Here is a 16694-nt window from a genome sequence, read left to right on the forward strand (position 1 = left end):
GCATGGATTTTTCAGATAGCTGAGTCTATGATAACTTCTATGTTGGCGTGCCGAAGATGAACTTTGTAGTGTCAGTTTACCTAAATCAGGGCAAGTCTTCTGCTTCCGGCAGCTAATCAACAGTGGTCATATCCGTTACTGACAGTGATCTCTATACTAATAGTATAGAGATCACTGGTTACTTAGCTCGGGTAGGAAACGTGAACCTGAGACATTGGGAGCCTTTTACACTGTCAAGAGACATTTCTTTGGTTTCTATTAGAGGCGTATTAGTTGCTGACGACTTCACCGCTTCTAGGCATTGCATTATAGCCAAGAACTGAAGTATAATCAGTTTTGGTAGTACATATTTGTGGGGCATTTCCAAATTGAAAGCTCGCCAAAGAGGTTCATTTTGAAAGCTAATTATCATTTTAATCTCTGACATGCGTGACAGCATGAGGCGGGTGGACTAAGATGTATTTGAATTAGAGGAAGTAAAACAAAGCACTCCTCGTAAATGACTGCGGAAAATCTCCATTCTTACCAAGGAAAGTAATTGCATTATATAAAAAAAAGAATTTTTAAGAGGAAGGAATGGAACGGCACGTTGCAGTGAAAATGAAAAACTTTCAGGTACCGGTAAGTGAAATTATTCGTGTCCTTAATAACTGTATACTTTAAATAGGAATTTCAGATTGTGCGTTACGTAGTTATGTGTATCACTTGTGCGGCATTGTATTGTACGACCTGTCGCCCTGAGAAAAGTGTGTGTGTGTTAGGTAATTAGAAGTACCGTACGCCTAGGAACTCGATATCTACCCACTTCTTCGGTTAGCTGCGGTCGTCAAAATGGTTACTCGAAATAGAGAGGACAATCAGTTATTCATAATAATCCCTATATCCATTTAGTTAACTCTTTGTTCATGTGTGAGTGGGGATTCACTTTGTCGAGTTTTCGGTACTGACACTTGTGAATTGCAGATTCGTAACGTATTGCAGGTGTAGTGTGTATGGATTTGTTGGGTCTAGTGCAGCAGGGGATACAACCCGTCGGCTTTGGACAATGATGTCACAAGTCGCCAGATAGCAGTTTACCATTTTCGCTTTTGCTGTTATGTTTCAGTTTCGTTTTTTTACTGATTGCTTAATAAAGTGGATCTGTTTATTCTATCTCGTGAGATTTTTTTTAAAAAAGCCAAAAAACACTTATCAGCCACTGAAGGGAGCTACAACACTAAGAAGAATCGCTTCTCGATTGGCGACTTGTGACGTCAGTGTCCAAAGCCGACGGGTTGTATCCCCTGCTACACTAGTCCCGATTTGTTACAGTATGGTTAGTTTAGATATCGAATTGATGTTACTTATTAATTATGTGTGGTTTCTAAACATATGAGTTTGTGTGAACCATAATGCTGAGGAGTAAATCTGCGTAGGTATTTATTATCTTGCGTGTACTTTTGAACATTTATTTATGCAGTTCGCAAGCAATGTTTCTTGTTCTTTGTTAGTTCAGATTTTGAAACTAAGTTTCCACACTTCTCATTTGATCAGACAGAAATGGGTAGAAGAGAAGATGAGAGAAGAAGCACAATTGCCCTCATGATGGACTTACACTTATTATGTGATAAAAACATGAAATATCAAATATGTCAAACTAACACAATATTAAGAACAACTTGTAAGTGAAGGGGGCACTAGGGTCTGTCGTAGCAGACTATTACTTAATGTGTCGAGGGAAGATAAATTGTGCTATTTACATTCACGCTGTACACAATACCTTTGAGTATTGTTGCATTGGGGAACAATCTGTACCCTTCATTGATCGCAACTGAACACCACATTCTTCTAATGTGAATCTGTCTGCGAAGACTTAACAGTGTGACAGATTTTGTTGCATAATAAGAAGATATTAATCATGGAGGTGGATGTGCCTTAGCTTCATCCAGGCATTGAAGCAGAATAATCTTTTTAACCTGCTTTCTTAAGCTTTAACGGGGCAGTTAGTGTGGTCTGCAAAATAGCCATAGCACCCATATTTCTGAATTTTATTTTTTTAGCTCCTTACATATTATTGACAGCTTTTAACTTTGCTAAGTATTTTGCTTATTTATAACTATTGTCCAAGCTGGCAACATAAGGCCCTATGTATTTTAAGTTCTGTGTAAATTTCAAATACTCATATGCAGTACACTGAAACAAAATATCCCTTTTTATTACTTGTCTCCTTTGCTAATAAGGCACCTTGCTCGAGTTTGTAAAATTTCTAGGTCATGTCTTCGGTAGTAAGCCCCCTTAGGTATCATAATTAGAAATCTGGAAGGGCCCCCCAAAGGTACTGAAATACCAAATGTCACTTAGTGCACACCTGAATCAGTTTTATAAAACCTTAGTGATGTTTACTCTTATATTGTTGACATCTGTACACACAGACTGATCCAAAGTCATTGAGATTTTATCTGCTTGACCACTCTACCATGGAAAGAACTGCTTTAAATCACTGACACTGTTTGTATTTATTCAAAATCTGGACAAAGCAAAATCTTGTGGCACTTAGTGTGGAACAGACTACCATTTCAAATTGTCAAAAAGCCCAGACCTCATTCCGTCAGCTGGAGCACAGGAGGGAACGAACACAAAATCACATATTTAAGTGAACATTTTCTCTTAACACATGGTGTGTAGTCGTCGAGTACAGTGAAAATTTAGGATTGGACAAAATAAAATGAACACATGACAACAGTAACTCAAAGGAAACCTGTTTGTATTTATTTATTAATCCCAGGATCATCTCTCAGTGATATAAGATTTGTCAAGGTAATTCAGTGCCAGTCAATAAGCCTAAGTATAACACAGAGCATACGTAACATGCCGTAAGAGGATAGGACAGGTAACCTCTGGGGATAGGACATGGGGTCCGCCGTGGCCTTGATTAAGTAACCATCCCGGCATTTTCCTTAACCATCTAGGAAAATCCAAATCAGGATAACCAGACAGAGCAGCTCCAACCTCCCAAATATGAGGTCAGCACTGCTTCACTGCATAATTCTCTATGGTATAATGTTCCTTCATTCACACACAAATCATTTCAGATAACTTCCAATATAGTACATAGTTTCTTCGTTCACTGTCCACTCCCTGAGGACACCCACTGGTGGCTTCCGGACTCTTCACTGCCACTCACACAAAGACACCTACTGACGGTTCCTGGACTGAGATGATGATGATGATGATGATGATGCTGTGCTCCTTGCCTCGATTTTAGACTCTGTATTCAGCTATATGCTACTTTCCACCCGAAAAAGTAGGCCAAAGCACATTACTGTCTTGCATTGTACATCTTTACACATGATCCTTGCGGAAGCAGTAAACAGTAATAATGTACTGAAATGTGACAGGTGCGTTAGTTATCCACTTTTATTACTATCCACGACTTAGTCCTCTGAGTAACCTTTAATTGTGTATTATGCATTATTTGTGGGGAACGATTTTATACAATGTGTTTTAGTAATATTTTTCACTTCCCTTGGCAATTTATTATACTATTTTTTTCTTTTATATAAAAGGCTGTTTTGAGTTTCTTGTTTTTCCTGGGTAAATGTAAATCCAAACTGGCTGTTGTTCCACTATTGTGTATAGAATTATTACTGCAGTATTTATTTTCCCAGATGTGCACTGTAGATTAGTGTAGCAGATACTGACACCCTAAGAGCATAGCATGCTGATGACATTCTTTTTACCAGTATCTTTTTATGTTCACTCCACATTAGCTATAAATGTTTATTCCCAAAATCTTTGTGTTTGCTACACAATCCATGGGCTTATCACCTGTGCTTAAAGTGACAGTTGATTTCTGTCTTTATGCTGGCTTTCATACCATTCGTTTTCTTGAGGGTTTCATTTGCTTTCTCTGATATGTGTCTGGTGTTTATTCAGTGACTGATGTTGTCATCGGCAAACATAACTTTCTTTGTGCCTGGAAAGTCATTGATATAAAAACAGACCCAATTCACTACTCCGAGAAACAACTATGTGTATATTTCTTGCTGGAAATTTTTGTACTAAAAATTTGTTATCAGCAGATGTGTGAACAGTCTCCATATTTTGCATTCTGTTTTCCCAGTAAGACTGAAATCACTCATTTGCTGTTCCTCTTATACCTAGAACTTCCAGCTTGCTCAATAGTATTTTGTGATCAGACAGTATCAAAAGCCTTGGACAAGTCTAAGAAAACTCCTGTAGTGCAATCATCCCTATCAGGAGCTTTGAGTACCACTTTTGTGGACTCTACAATGGCCGATGTTGTACTTCTTTCCACTTCTGAAATAAAACTATGCTTATAACTTATTTCTCTCTTTCATGATTGCTTCAGTTATTTTTGAGAATGAAGACATACTATTTTTCATATTTAAGTTATTTCTTAGGTAACTAGGACATAAAAAAGTACTATATGAGTGAAACCCTGGCTCGAGAGGGGACCTGATTGCCCTAATAAATTAGGCTGAATAAATAAATAAAAATAAGAAGTGAAACTGGCCTGTGCTTTTCAGTGCTTTCCACACTACTGTTCTCTTGAGGGCATCATACATGCATGCTTAAAGTACTCAGGGAAAACAACCGGACTAAAGGGTTAATTTATTGTGTTTGTTCCTGGGCTGGTATGCTGTGCTATGCTTCTGAGCAAAGACAGAAACCTTATTTATTCTGTTGACTTCTTATTTTTGAATTGTTTTACTGTCTTCATAACTACAAGCTCTGCTGTAGGGAAACATCATTGTGCGAGATTACAGAAGTGTCAGATTCCACACATCTGCTTTGACCCATGAAGTCACCAATATGGCGGAAATGACCATTCTCAACATCTCCAATATGGCGCCTATGATGTCATTACATAAACATGACAACAAACACGCAAATATGTATAAAACCAACACACACATCTCCCTCCAAAAATATAATCAAACTAACGGGACCAGTGCAGGAAATTGGGAGTTCTTGGGTGGCGTAATACTAAACGTGCGCGCGCGCACCCACACACACACACACACACACACACACACACACACACACACACACACACACACACAACACTCAAAATGATCCCAAACCACGCAAAACGACAACATAAAAACACCAGAAAATTCTCAAATTCCGCTACACTCACAGTATTGACAAGAATCGGTCACTTCCCTTCACCTACAGGGTTATTACAAATGATTGAAGCGATTTCACAGCTCTACAATAACTTTATTATTTGAGATATTGTCACAATGCTTTGCGCACACACACACACACACACACACACACACAAAAACTCAAAAAGTTTTTTTTAGGAATTCACAAATGTTCGATATGTGCCCCTTTAGTGATTCGGCAGACATCAAGCCGATAATCAAGTTCCTCCCACACTCGGCGCAGCATGTACCCATCAATGAGTTCGAAAGCATCGTTGATGCGAGCTCACAGTTCTGGCACGTTTCTTGGTAGAGGAGGTTTAAACACTGAATCTTTCACATAACCCCACAGAAAGAAATCGCATGGGGTTAAGTTGGGAGAGCGTGGAGGCCATGACATGAGTTGCTGATCATGATCTCCATCACGACCGATCCATCGGTTTTCCAATCTCCTGTTTAAGAAATGCCTTTTCCGTAAGATTTCCCAAACCGTCGGCTGTGGTATGTTTAACTCCCTGCTTGCTTTATTCGTCGACTTCCGCGGGCTACGTGTGAAACTTGCCGGCACCGTTTCTTAGCTCACTGCAGGCCGACCCGTTGATTTCCCCTTACAGAGGCATCCAGAAGCTTTAAACCGCACGTACCATCGCCGAATGGAGTTAGCAGTTGGTGGATCTTTGTTGAACTTTGTCCTGAAGTGTCGTTGCACTGTTATGACTGACTGATGTGAGTGCATTTCAAGCACGACATACGCTTTCTCGGCTCCTGTCGCCATTTTGTCTCACTGCGCTCTCGAGCGCTCTGGCGGCAGAAACCTGAAGTGCGGCTTCAGCCGAACAAAACTTTGAGTTTTTCTACGTATCTGTAGTGTATCGTGACCATATGTCAATGAATGGAGCTACAGTGAATTTATGAAATCGCTTCAATCATTTGTAATAGCCCTGTACATAGCTCAACCTCAATTGTCAATACCACAGAATAAAAACCAACTACTCCAAAAATTATAACCACACCGCAGCTATCGATACCACAAAACCAACACCTAAAACAACAAAAAATGGAATCAGACACTTTCCTTGACCTATATAAGTCAGCAGCAGCTCACGATACCAAAACACATAGCTACAACGAGACATTGGAATTGAAAACTTCCCTTGACCTATACAGGTAATAGCAGCTCACATTACCAGAACACACACAGCTACGACGGCGCATTGGAATCGGACACTTCCCATGACCTGTATAGCTCAAATACAGTTGTCGATACCAAAAAAATTTAAATGGAGTACTTCCCCTAAGATACTTAAATCAGCCACAAGTGCCGATACCAAAACATCAACTACCAACACATGCAGTAAATAACACCGAATGAACAACACAAAAACCCCACCGAACATCGTAAAACACAAACAATAGACCCAAAGAAAGACTACTTATCACAAAAAAAGTTCCAGCGCTACACACTTGGTCAGCCCCCCAATCACAAACAGCCACAGCCTCAAACAAGCCCCCCCCCCCCTCTACACACACACACACACACACACACACACACACACACACACACACACACCCTTCACCCTCCCCTCACAGACGCGCACTATTAAACTTAGAAGTCATATCCATACCTAAAAGAAGTCACAAATTGAACTAAAAGACTTACTGTGCAACTAACAGCAAAGGACACTGCAATAACATAAACACAACAGAAACTTAATTCTTGATGTCGTCAGAATGCCAGCCTACACTATAGTGTCCTGAGTAGCAGTTCTTTGTTCAGAAGTGTGCAGTAGTGTTCGGAACAGATAAAACAATTGGTAGATGCAGTACTATCAGATGTGACACTGAAAGGAAGTCCATTTATCCAGTGTAGGGAAAAGTCCAAGTAAGAGAGAAAAACATGGTCTTAGTTGTGGAGATTTTTATTTTCAAATTTCAGTGGTGCATTTCGTCTGTGGTAGGCATCTGTACACAAAATGTCATTTAAATTTGAAAATAAAAGATCCACACGCAAGACTCTATTTTACAGTGGTTGCTGTATCAAGTGAAATGATGGAATGAAACAAATTTTAGGTCTAAGTATTCTAGTGAAACAGAGAATTGTTTGGAGAGTTTAATACGTTGTATGAGAATTTGTTTTGTGAATGAAAGAGAATGTCTATGTCTTAATTTGATTACATTTTGAAAAAGGTCTATGCGTACAGGTCCCTGCATCAGTTTCCATTCACAAACTATTTCATATTCAGAACAACTGCAGCTGTTGAAAGCCATGATGTAGGAAGAACTCTGCTAACAGCTGGTGAAATTGTTGTCTATTAAAACACAACTGGTTTTGTGGTTTAAAGTGGCATCATCAAGTGCAAACTACACAGTAAAATGCAAAGTACAATGTCACCACATTTTGTGGATATTAAAGTTAATAAAGGTATGTCTAAAATAAAGAACACAGCCATACCCATCGCTCCTAGTTGAAATTTACTATTCAGAAAATACTGTCAACACTATGGCGAGTGAAAGGTAAAGAAGACATGCTCCATTCTTTAAACTATGCCAGCATTTAACAAGAAAAAAGAAAATATTTTATAGTGAGTGGATGCTAAAAGTTTTTCTTTTTAATTTCAGGCAAGTGTTAAAGAATGGAGCATATCTCCTTTACCTTTAACTAGCTATAGTATTGACAATATTCTCCAAATAGTAAATTTTAATTAGGAATGATGCATATGCCATTGATCTTTTAACATTGTAAGTATGTTTTAGACGTTCCTTTATTAATTGTAATATCCACAAAGTGTGGGGATTTTGTTTTTTAACATGTAGATTGCACCTGATGATGCAGCTTTAAGCCATGGAACCAGTTGTGTTTTAATAAACTACAATTTTACCAGCTGCTAGAGTAGTTCTTCTTAACATCAAATTTCCTTTCAGCTATACTGCAAGATGGAAAACTTTATTACTTTGTGGTACCAAAACAGAATTAAACTTTTTGTAATCAAAACAGTATTACACAATTTAAACAATTGCATTTAACATTACTAATGACAAGAAGTGTGCGAGATGTGTTTGTGGATTACTTTGATAAAAGGACAGTGTATCCAATAAATATTTACTATCAACAATATTAAGCTGCAGTGCTATTTCACTCTTAGACATCCTTCCAGTTAACCTGTTTTTATACTGAGAACGACTAGATTGCCAAGTTTCCGGCTGTTCTTGTACTGCTGTGATCATTTCTTTAAAGGACATGGCTCACTGTGTGCTCGAGAAACACCAACTGGTTTGTATTTCATGTGCTCACTCGGCTGCAAGCTGCTATTGCACATGCTATGTGCTCCCCGAAATGCTTGCATCCAGGGCACCTCCATATTGTCAAATAGGTTTATGTTGCATTGTGCTGGGGAAACGATGTAAAACACTGCCTGCTCCTCTACACTTGGGTCATGGTTTTATTGATGTCTGGAGAAATACTGTGTTGGCTGTGAAAATCATTTGCCAAACTCAGCAGACTTGTGTCAAAGCTCATAATTGCAAGGACTTTGAAGTGGATTATGGCTGGATAGCATAAGGTAATAGTATATGGAAAAATATCTAAGATGACCACACAGGAAACTGTATAATCAAAAGCTATCTAGCTTGAACTTTGTGTGGTAAGCATTAATGGTAGAACAGATGTTTTGGGACCATTAATGACACTGTGCCATACCTTGAAAAGGTGGAGATTGCTGTTCTGAGGGTGCAGTTTGGACACAATAAGATTACTTGCTGATGCTATTATAATACGCATTAGAATCTTGGAACATATTCTGAGCTCGAACATAATGGGATATCTTGAACAAAGTGACCTCCCAATGCCAACCAGCATCAGAGTTTGAAAACACTGATCCTGTGAAACCACCTCGCACTTTTCTCACGTGACATACTGAAAGTTTTGAATCAGGGCAAATGGATGGATGCAGCATTTCTTGATTTCCAAAAAGCATTTGACTCAGTACTGCACCTATGCTTATTGTCAAAAGTATGATCATATGGGGTATCAAGTGAAATTTGTGACTGAATTGCGTACTTTTTGGTAGGGAGGACACAGCATGTTACCTTGGATGTGAAGTCATCATCAGATGTACAAGTAACCTCAGGTGTGGCCCAGGGAAGTGTGTTGCTGTTCATTTTGTATATTAATGCCTTTGCAGACAGTTTTGGTAGTAAAATCAGGATTTTTGCAGATGATGCTGTTATCCATAATGAAGTACTACCTGAAAGAAGTTGCGTAAATATTCAGTTAGATCTTGATAAGATACAGAGAAGGGCAGCAAGAATGGTCACAGGTTTGTGACAGGGGGGCTCTCCAACATGCTCTGCAAACTGCTTCAAAGGATGGTAGCCAGATTATTATACTGTGTTCTTGGATAGTGGAACCTTTTGTCTATCGGTATATGTGGTTTCCAGGGGGGACAACTATTAGGTTGGAAAAAGCATTCTGTCAGGGTTTTTGTAAACACCAGTACCTTATTGCTGCCTTTTCTGACCTACAGAATACATACAGCAGGGCACGGCGCCATCTCATTTTTACCTGACCTCCATGACAGACTTTTTAGGCCCCCTACTGCATTTTGTTTGTCAGTTTTTTCCACAGCAGTGGTTTCAAGTTGGGCTTCATATGTGTCACTCAGATCTCCTTGGGTCAAAGAGAACGCTGTCCTGCAAGGTCTGTTCTGAGTGTTGCAGTTTTCTCATCGCCGTCGATAGGTTTAGTGACTTCCTGTCAGACTAGTGGATATCTCATACTGTATGTTGATGACTTTCACATTTGTACCGTTACAGTGTGTAGCAGTGGCTGAATGCCATCCAAAGGGCCTCTGCTTGGACCCTTGCCTGTGGCTTACAGTTCTCTGCCCCGAAGATGAGTCTTAAATTTGCCTTTGTACCATGGTCAGTCCCGATCCAGAACTCTACTTGAGTAGCCAGCACTTCAATGTTGTTGCAGAGTCACAATTTTTGGGACTCCTCTGTAGTAAAAAGCTAATGTGATTTCCCCGTTTTCATCAGTTAAAGAGTTGGTGCATGCATAAGCTTCCTTGTCCATGGCTCTTTGGGTGTGGATCATGCTACTTTGCTTGATATTTGCTAGGCCCTGGTGTAATTCTGGTTGGACTACTGTTGCATGGTTTGTGGCTCAGTGGCACCTTTAGCTTTGATCATACCAGATAACCAATATTTAATTTTATGCAACAAATCACCCGTATGTTGTTTCCCCAGCAGTCTCACCGTTCTTTGATGAGTTCATGCTTGGCTACTGCAGGGCTCCAGTCTTGGCAGCACATTTATCCCTTTCTGTGCTGCATGTCTATCCTCTTGCTATTGTTTTTCCCCTCCCTTGGGAACATGTCTGAGATATTTTTGGGAATGTCAGACATTCCAGTAGCTTGACATCTGAACAGTCCTCCTCCTGTTTTTTCTTTCTTCCTTTCTTCATTCTCCACCTCCTAGCCTTCCTCTGCTTTAGCGTTTGAGTGCTCTTTGTTTCTTCTTCCTCACTGTGCATTCTTGAAGGCTGGCTCACATGTCTGACACGTAACAGGTGAGAGGGTAACATGTAATTCTCACCCTGTGTTGACAGATAGGGTTCGTCTGGTACAGGCATTCCCAAATTGCCTATTGGCCCCTGGAGACACTGGCAATCATGGGGATTTTCTCACAATGGGCCTATCACCATCTCAGACTATGTCTGCTAAAAATAAACAGAATGGGGCTAAACAATCCAAGACACTGCCAGCTACATATTGGTTCCTCATATTATCACATACTGAAAATGATTGTTCTTTTGCTACAGTTTATTATTCATCAAGGTGTGGATGCAATTGCAGGCCCTGGAAAATCCTGCTCTTGTGTACGTAATGGCACTTTGCTTGTGGAGACAAATTGTGATTTTCAAGCCCAACAACTGCTTGCAGCTTTGCTCCTCCGTGGCTATCCTGTTCATGCCGAAGCCTATCGACACTGAATTCTGTGCGTAGTGTTACTTACACTAGGCTGCTTGGTGGTTTGATTGAAGGAGAATTCCAAATTTACCTCTCTGATCAGGGTATCACTGCAGTCCATCAGGCAATGAGAAAGGTTGATGCAACCTCAGTGCACTCTTTTTCTACATCTACATATATACTCCGCAAGCCACCAAGTGGTGTGTGGCGGAGGGCACAATTCACGCCAAAATCAAATTTTCCCCCCTTTGTTCCACTCGCGGATCGCGCGAGGTAAAAACGACTGTCTGAACGCCTCAGTACGAGCTCTTATTTCACTTATCTTTGAATGGTGATCATTGTGCGATTTGAAAGTTGGTGGTAATAATATATGCTCTACATCCTCAGTGAAGATCGGATTTCGGAATTTAGTGAGCAGTCCCTTCTATTTAGCGTGCCGTCTATCTGCACTTCAAACTTTCTATGAGATTTGTAACTATCTTGCGATGGCTAAATGTACCAGTCACGAATCTTGCCACTCTTCTTTGGACCTTCTCAATCTCTTGAATCAGACCCAGCTGGTAAGGGTCCCATACAGATGAACAATACCCCAAGACCGGATGAACTAACATATTGTAAGCTATTTCCTTTTGTTGAAGGACTGCACTGTTTCAGGATTGTACCAATAAACCGCAATGTAGAGTTTGCCTTACCCGTTACTTGTGTAATCTGATCATTCCATTTGAGAACATTTCGAATAGTCACACCCAGATACTTGACGGATGTTACCGCTTCCAAAGGCTGGGCATTTATTTTGTCTCGTAGATTAATGGGGATTTTCGCTTTGTTATATGCAGTAGGTTACACTTACTAATATTGAGAGATAACTGCCAGTCATTACACCACACATTTATTTTCTGGAAATCCTCATCGATTTCTTCACAACTTTCATGTGATACTACTTTCCTGTAGACTACAGCATCATCAGCAAACAGTCTAATGCTGCTGTAAATACCATCAACCATATCATATATGTAAATTGTAAAAAGCAGCGGACCTATTACGCTGCCCTGGGGCACACCTGAACTTATGCTTGTTTCTGCTGAAGTCACCCCATTCAGGACACACATACTGCTCTGTCTGTTAGAAAACCTTTTATCCAACCACATATGTCATCAGATAGACCATAAGCAAGCACTTTTAGTAGCAAGCAATAGTGCGGAACTGAGTCGAACGCCTTTCGAAAGTCGAGAAATATGGCATCAACCTGGGAGCCGGTATCTAGAGCCTGTTGAATATCTTGCACAAAGAGGGCCAGCTGTGTCTCGCATGACCGCTGTTTCTTAAAACAGTGCTGGTTTCTGCAGATGAGCTTCTCAGAGTCTAGAAAGGTCATTATGTCTGAACACGAAATATGTTCCATGTTTCTACAACAAATCGACGTCAGTGAAATTGGCCGGTAATTAGGTGCATCCGCTTTTCTACCCTTTTTATAGATTGCTATGACCTGGGCCTTCTTCCAGGCCCGTGGAACTTCTCGCTGTTCCAATGATGTGTGATAGATGATGGGTAAGAATGGTGCTATATTTGTAGCATAGTCAACATAAAATCTTACAGGGATACCATCCGGGCCAGATGCCTTCCTAGTGTCTTAAGTATCTCAACTGTTTTACAATCCCAGAGACAGCAAACACTATATCAGCCATCCTTTCGTTTGTTTGATAATTGAAAGGGGGAATGGTGCTGCAGTCCTCTACCGTAAACGAGTTTTTGAAAGCTAGGTTTAGAATTTCAGCATCCTGTTTATCATCATCAGTTACATTACCTGTACTGTCAGCAAGAGAAGGTATTGAATTATTTGTAGCGTTCATAGATTTTACGTACAACCAAAATTTTTTGGGTTTATTTTTAGAATCTACAGATAAAATATTGCTTTCAAATTTGTTAAAAGAATCTCTCATTGTCCTTCTGACAGCTGCTTTCGTTTCGCATAATTTCTGTTTGTCAGTGGGGGTGGGGCTGTGACTATGTTTAAAATGACTGCAAAATTCTCTGCTTTCTCAGCAGCTTCCTAATATGTTTGTTGTGCCAAGGTGGATCCTTTCCCCCCTCCTATATTTTTGCTAGGCACATACTTCTCTAGCACATGGTGGACAATACCTTTAAATTCCGACCAAAGATGCTAAACATCCTTGTGTCTCGCGGTGAATGCTTGGAGCTGACTATGAAGATATTCATTAATGGCACTTTTATTTGCTTTCCCAAACAAGGAAACTATACACAGCTTTTTTTGCAACTTCCACTGACATAGAAGCCACAACGACATTATGGTCGCTAATACCTTCTTTTAGATTAACTTCCTCAAAAAGATCAGGTCTGTTTGTCGCAAAGATATCTAATATGTTACTGTCTTGAGTTGGTTTTCTAACCAATTGCTCAAGGTTGTATGTTGAGAGCGCTCCTAGAATAACTTCACATGAATCTTTGCTTCTGCCCCCTGTGATAAACATGTAATTTTCCCAGTCAGTGGATGCTAGATTAAAGTCACCACCTATATCTAATGGATAATTTGTATATTTACTTCCTATGTACTCAAGACTTCCCCTGAAACGTTCTGCGACGTTTGTTGCGGATGCTGATGGTCTATAAAAACATCCTAATACAATGGTCAATCCTTGTCTGATTGACAGCTTTATCCAGACTATTTCACAGTCCGACCCAGTATAGACATCAACTACGTTTAAACAGCTTTTAACTGCACTGAACACACCACCTCCCATAGCATCTGTCCTATCCTTCCTAAACATTGTCCAATCAGAGTTCAAAATTTCACTGCTTTTTATGTCTGGTTTCAGCCAGCTTTCGGTACCTAATACAATATTGGCATTGCTACTGTTTATTTTGGAGAGTAACTCAGGGATCTTGCTACAGACACTTTGACAATTTACTAACATGAGAATAAGCATATTTAAATCTTTTGGAATGACCAGTGTAGGCGAACTAACAATTTTGCAGTTGGCACACCCACATCAGTGCCATGAACTGGTAATTTTTCAGGCCAGCGGTTTGTTTCCCATGGGGAGGAACCTAATCTAAAAAACCTCCCATGTGCACGCCAGAAGTACTGTGCTACCCATGTAGCTGCTTCCTGTGTGTAGTGCACCCCTGATCTATTGAGGGGTGTCCTACAACCTTCCACCCCATAGTGTAGGTTGAGGAATCCACAACAATTTTCATCACAGAGTTGACGCAGCCTCTGGTTTAGATTCTCCACTCGACTCCAAACCAGAGGAACCCGGTCCACCCTGGGTATGATGCTGCAGATCATCAGCTTGGCTTCCACGCCTCGAGAGATGGAGGCCACCTTCACCAATTTAGCCAGCCGTCGAAAGGACCCAAGGATTTCCTCGGAACCCCGACGACAGGCATCGTTGGTACCGACGTGTGCAACAATCTGCAGCTGGCTGCACCCCGCATGCTCGATAGCTGCCGGAAGAGCCTCTTCCACATCCCGGACAAGGCCCCCCAGCAAGCACACTGAGTGAACGTTGGACTTCTTCCCTGCCCTGGCCACTATGTTCCTGAGGGGCTCCATGAGCTGCCTAACATTGGAGCTTAACAAACCCCTACCTCCACGTGCCTGTACAGACCTTGCTGAAGGAGCAGCCACTATCCTGGCAGAAGGTGCATTCTGACCCGGCTAAGCCTCCCCCTCCCCCAGCATCAGATAGCACACTGAATCTATTAGCAAAGAGCATGGGATTTGGCAGGAGCTTGCGTCCCCCATGCAGCCTTTGCCTTGAGGCTCGAGACCTCAACACAGTCTGCCACCCACACTGAGGTGAGAGTAGGCTGGCCGGCTCAGTCACACCTTAGGTCGGCTCAAAGACAGAGAGCTGTGACATGTGACATCTAACACAGCAGAGGCTGCCTCAGGCACCCCATCCCCATCTCACCTCAAGGTGGCACTCTGGAGCTTGTTGACTGTGGCCAACAAAGGTTCCAGCTGTGTTTGGACTGTGGCCAACTCCTCCTGCATCTGCACACAACAGACACAGTCCCTATCCATCTAGCTAATAACTGATTTACTATAGAAAACTTAAGGAAACCACAGCTACACTCTAGTTGGCAGAAAGGACACTCAATAATGAAAATAAAAATTTATGGTAGAAGCGAGATCTGGTGCTTATTTTCCTGCTAGGGGCTATTTAGTGAATACTAAAGAATAAGACAGTGACCTACAGTAAACTGCTGGGGGCTATCTAGTGAATATTATAAACGATTAAACAGTGACCTACAGTAAGCTGCACCTACTGAGTATCCCACATATTTGTAATTTAAACAAGCGTTTGCGTAAACACAAAAGTGACCTAATACAGCTATAAAAACTGCTCCCTTATATGTACAGAGTCTAAATGACATTAATAAACTTAAACACTGGGTATTGTACACTGACAGATGCAGGTACAAAACAAAACCTTTAGCTAACAATAAGAGTTCAGAATGTAAAGCACAAATATGAGTTCTACTTTATAGGAACCAATGGGCTAACAGTACACGATCACTAAAGCCCACAACAAGCTAAGGAATTTAAGCAGATGGGAGGCGAGTTTTAGCTTTCTGCTAACTAAACCGTATGTAAGATGGGCTCTGAAGTTGTATTGTAACACTGATATTGTAGTGTAATACTAATTTACCACGTATTTTACGTTTGCTGCTACATTCAATGTATCCTTACGTTTGATGATGTAGTGCTTCCATCAAAGCTCAAAGAAGGTTATGAAATCATCACAGTTCAGTCGTACATTCCAAACTTAATGTGCTGGTACCAGTATCAGTGTTACAACCACACTCGAATGTCCTGTCAAATCACGGCCATTTGTGCTACACATGATAGGGATGCTCACGAGGGTGATTGTCCACTTCCTTCTGCCCAATGTATCAATTGCAATGGCGACCATGCAGCCTCATCTTGAGGATGTCCTATGTATCTCAAAGAGCGAGCCGTCCAGGAGATCCAGGTGAAGGAAAAGTTGCCTTACCCTGTTGCTTGCAAGTAGTTGGCTAGTCAAAAGCTCTGTTTTACCATCTGGCACTTAAAGTACCATTCTTGCTACACGTTGCTCCATGAAGGTCATGGCCTTGCAGACTTGCAACTTCAAATTCATCACTGCAATTGCCAAATTGCCTCCAGCTGTGAAACAAGCCGTCAAATCTTCGCCTCCGGCAGGTGAAAGCACCTACAACATAACTGCCAACCCGGAAAGAACAGAAGGAATACTCCCGTGAAGACTTTTTACATCCATCCAGCCACAAACATTAGTCTTCATCTGCCAACTGCAAAGGCTTGGAGAAATCAAAGACAAACAGTCTTCTCCTACGTCGATCCTCTTCTGCGGTAATGTCACGCAATACCCCCACCCGGCCGACCTCTGTTTTGCCACTGCCCACTGCCAACCATTTTTCTTCTGTGAAATCTGCAGGCTAACCCAGAGAGACTGCTGACACCTCTGTAGATCTTATGGAACAGGATCCTCCAGCCTCTGCATCCTGCAGCACTGAGTCTTCGAAAGCACGCACTCGGCAACTACCC

At 41.1% G+C, this 16694-nt stretch overlaps 1 protein-coding gene across 3 annotated transcripts in view; it reads left to right on the plus strand.

Moving 5' to 3' along the window:
• The first annotated feature begins 216 nt into the window (after positions 1-216).
• LOC124777201 (ATP-dependent DNA helicase PIF1-like) overlaps positions 217-16694 on the plus strand; it is a 111100-nt gene continuing 94622 nt past the window's right edge. The window contains exon 1 of one of the 3 annotated variants that reach the window (XR_007015693.1): positions 217-621. The gene's annotated coding sequence lies outside the window, so the exon portion shown is untranslated. The remainder of the gene's footprint in view (positions 622-16694) is intronic. The other 2 variants (XM_047252516.1, XM_047252517.1) reach the window with 2 other exon arrangements.

This window comes from Schistocerca piceifrons, chromosome 2 (genome assembly GCF_021461385.2).
Source record: "Schistocerca piceifrons isolate TAMUIC-IGC-003096 chromosome 2, iqSchPice1.1, whole genome shotgun sequence".
NCBI lineage: Eukaryota > Metazoa > Arthropoda > Insecta > Orthoptera > Acrididae > Schistocerca > Schistocerca piceifrons.